Source organism: Sinocyclocheilus rhinocerous, unplaced genomic scaffold (genome assembly GCF_001515625.1).
Source record: "Sinocyclocheilus rhinocerous isolate Xijiao unplaced genomic scaffold, SAMN03320098_v1.1 scaffold377, whole genome shotgun sequence".
Lineage (NCBI taxonomy): Eukaryota > Metazoa > Chordata > Actinopteri > Cypriniformes > Cyprinidae > Sinocyclocheilus > Sinocyclocheilus rhinocerous.
In genome coordinates, this window is record NW_015633195.1 from 574,492 (window position 1) to 578,820 (window position 4,329).

Genomic DNA, 4,329 nt, shown 5'->3' on the forward strand with positions numbered 1-4,329 from the left:
ATACAGATTGTGATTGGTTGTTTCATTATTCAGGTGCTCTGTGCTTGCATTAAAATGCAGAACTCTTTGCCTTCTTATTCTTAAGTCCGTCTGTCATTTACTCTTGTGATGTACTGGCTACTCTGGCCAGCCCCTCTTCTGACCATCATGAACAGAGTTTATGAATTTCCTCTTCCATTTCATTATGTGTTCTGGAGTCAGAGAAAAGCACCGATCTGAGTGCCAGCATATTCTACAGGTCTGAACAAAATGGATCACTAGGAGTATTGTGGATTTGAATGATTCAAATATTTACTCATTGTTGAAAGCTTGGGTTATTTTTAGTCACAACCACCATCTGTCTTTTTTTTTTTTCTTCGACTTAAAATAGTGGAGAGGGATGTCGTTATTTTCAAATAAGCACACAGTTGTTTCCAGAGCTTTTATTTCTGGAGCTTTTTACACCAAGTAATAAAGTACAACAAAAATACAAAATAATGAAAAACCAAACAAAAATCAATAGAATTATATGTACATATAAACAATAGAGATATCTGAATAATTCTGTAATTAAATGTAATGATTGTCTGTATATATGGAAATACATTTATAGGATTTGTTGGTTTTATTCACAGATTTTTACCACTGAGTTCTCCCCCTCCATGGTTGAATGTGAAAACTCTTTTTTTAATAATTATTTTACATTTCTAAATTAAATATATAAAAAACACACACCCGAATCCACAGAGGACAATTTACCAAACTTCTCTCAACATTTTTAAGATGTAAAATGTTTACTTCTATAGGTCAAAACAACCTGTACATTCTGTTATTTTAGTTTGTCTTTAAAATAAAACTATGCAAATATTTGGGGGTACAATTACTGTCAATGTACTTCAGCAAACTCAGAAATTCTTCAGCAAAGCTGAAATTCACTGTATCATTCATAAAAAGTACTAAAACATAATAGGAGCAGAGACCGTTGAAAGTATGAAAATAAAAACTTTTTATATGAGCACCAAGTACTACATTTGTCGTATGTTGAACACAATAAAGTTCTCTGCTGGATGTACAGATACTGAAAACAACTCTTTGTAGTGCTTTCTAATCCCTGTCAAGGAATAATGGCATCTATGGATCCATTTCAATCCGCGTCTGTATTCGCAGCTCCAAACATGCTACTAACAAGCACTTCTCTATGTAGTAACTATGTAGATGCACAAGACTTTCAACTCAACTTATAATTGCAACAGCAGTGTATTCAATAGAAAATAGACTCTTCACATTACTAATAGCAGCCGTTAAGTATCGGGTGTAAGAATCACGGTGAACAATGAAACTCTTCAGTCTACTGAACAAAGAGATGAACAAATGTTTTTAAATAGGAGTGTCCATAAATTATTTCCATTTCTACAATTTTCCATCTCTCTCAAAAAAAAAATGCTGTGGTATTTTTTGCAAACGACTACCATCAGCATGCATCTTTTTGACGTCTTACTGCAGTAAACAAAAAAAAAGGGAAAAATAAGCTATGGATGTTGTAAGACTTACAGAAGTACAACAATCTATACATATCTACATATTACTGCCATAAACAAGAAATTTTTTTTTAGCATTCTGCAATACCCTAATCAAAGTCAGGGCTTTTAGTATACAAATTTATTCTATGGTAAGCTGTTTTAAAATGCAAATAGCAGGAAGGACTCAAGCTCAGAGGCAGTATCGGTTTTGATACAGTGCGGCAAGCTGACTGCTTTTTGGCATTTAATATTAATCAGCTTGAAATATGTCAAAAGGATCAAGAGTCCAATCTGCTTCATGCATACAATATACAACAATGGTAAAGAACTTAAGACAGTGAGCTTAACATAAAGACAGGTAAAAAGTAATTAACAAATTAGCTCAATTAACATTCAGGTGTTCTCAGTACCCCTGGCAGCTACAAAATATACATAATGCATAACTGAAAATAAAAATAACACTGGTTTAATCGGTACTAAAGCGCCTGCAGTTTAGAGCACCAGCAGAAGTTGCTGATGATTTGTAAAAAGTAAAAATAACCTGTGATAGTAATGAGTAGCATTTAAACAGCTTCATAAGCTCAAAGGGGAATCATAAACATCACTTCTCACAGTCTAATATTTATACATAACTAATGATAATACTGTCAAGTGCAGATGACTGCCCTATAGAGCCAATCTGTCTAATGTAATGATATTGAAGCTTACATTATTATTTGAGTGCCAAATCTTGGGCAAAAAGAAAACTTGGGGACTGGAAAATCTACATTTTTTACAGTGCGCAGTTGAGAAAGATTCAATCGGTGTTCATTTCAGTCATGCTACTTGAGAATTAAGTAAAATATAAAAGGGGGGAAAAATAGAAGAAAAAGCATCAACCAAAAAAAAAAGGTTATTAAATGTTCGGATTACCACAATAAATTGAGTTTAAAGCTTACACTTAAAAACATCCTAACTCGAACACCAACCAATAACGAGATCCAAAACCTCATTTGGATAATAAAAAAACATGGATATCTCAAGGCATCCTTTATGAAAAAAATAAATAAAAATAAAAAAGAGGCCAAAACATCTCAGCAACTAGAAGTGCTCTTTGCTCTTTGTTTCTTTGTTTTTTGTCTTTTGCTCCAAAGAAATCACTATTTTCAATTACAAAAGCCAGTTTCCTGATATACAAAATGCTACATTTCCCAAGGCTTAGTCGATCTCGTGTGGTGTGAACACTGAAAAAAAGTACCAAGTTTTGAAACAAACACACATACATGGAAAATCCTAAAACATCAACAACAAAAAATGCAGTTTCGGTGGCAGCGACAACTTTGTGAGACAGTAAAACTTAAAGATGCAGGTGTCGGGAAGAGTACAGTAAGAGACCACGGCTCTCTGCTCCAGCATTTAGGTTGAACTGTATATCACCGAAGACAAAAAGGATATTAAATATCTGAAGGACCAGAAAAATAAATGGCTATTTAAACTCTTGAGAAATCAAGATTTCTTAGCTCTGTGCAATAAAGACATCACTGATGTCATATTACAAAAACAAACAAACAAACGACCAAAAAGTATATTCATATATATAGATATTTTTTTTAATTTAAAAAAGAACTAATAGTCAGTGAGCGGATGAATGTGTGTCTGGATGGCAGAAGAGAGTCAGTCGGACTGAAGTGCAGTGTGTTGGTGGTGTCGTGAATGAGAGCCGAGAAAACCGTTAGTTTCGCTGCTCCCTATGCTGCTGAAGTCTGTGACCGACACTGCCATTGTGGCGCCTGTAATGCGATGTGCGCGTCTGCCCTCGAAGTCCAGGTTAGTGACAGACACGTCGTTGATGAAGGACTCCGAAAGGCCCATCTTGAGCCTCTTGGAGGGTCGTTCGCAGTCTTTGGTGCTGCACACGCTGATCTGGCTCAGGTCCGAGCGGTAGAAGCCAGAATCCAGCATGTTGAGGCAGCCGCTGTCTCCATTTGTAGCATAGCTGAGCTGATCATCATGGTTCAGGGCTCCTCGGTGTAAACTCTCCAGAGGGGGGAAATACGGGGAGTCTAAACAGCTTATGTCTCCTGGACCATTGCACACAGTTGCTACGCTGTTACTAATGGCTGCAAGAACAAAAAGGGGGAAAGAAAGCAATTTTGGGATATGTTTGAGGAAAAACAGGGATGTATGATAAAGAAAATCTTGCTGATATTCAATAAAAGTAAAATATTTAAAAAATAAAAGAAATATTTTTGGTAAATTAATGTTCACATTTTTATTGAAATGAAGATGAAATTGGGATAGTTCACCCAAAAATGAAAATTAGCCCATGAATTACTCACCCTCAAGGCATCATAGGTGTATATGACTTTCTTCTTTCAGATGAATCCAATCAGAGTTATATTAAAAATTGTCTTTGATCTTCCAAGCGGTTTAATAGCAGTCAGTGGCTGTTGCAGTTCATCAGTCCAAAAGAAGTGAAATAAAGTGCATCCATCCATAATAAAAAGTGCCTCACACGGCTCGGGGGGGTGAACAAAGGCCTCCTGTTGCGAATCGATGCGTTTTTGTAAGAAAAATATCCATATTCAAAACGTAATAATCACTTTAATCTAGCTTGCGCCAACAGTTGTACACGGAAGCAGTTCCGGGAGCATGACGTAAGATGTCGGCGTTGCACATGCGCTGGTGAGTCTCGTGAAAACCAACGTTTGTTTACAGGATCAAAAGAAGCAAAGTTTCCTTACTTTAGCAAAGGAAAACCAGTCTCCTCTTGGCTTATATCGAAATCCTCCGACATTCTTCTTAACAAATCCTCGTTTTGTACTTCTAATTCTTGACCGTTGTTTTGTTT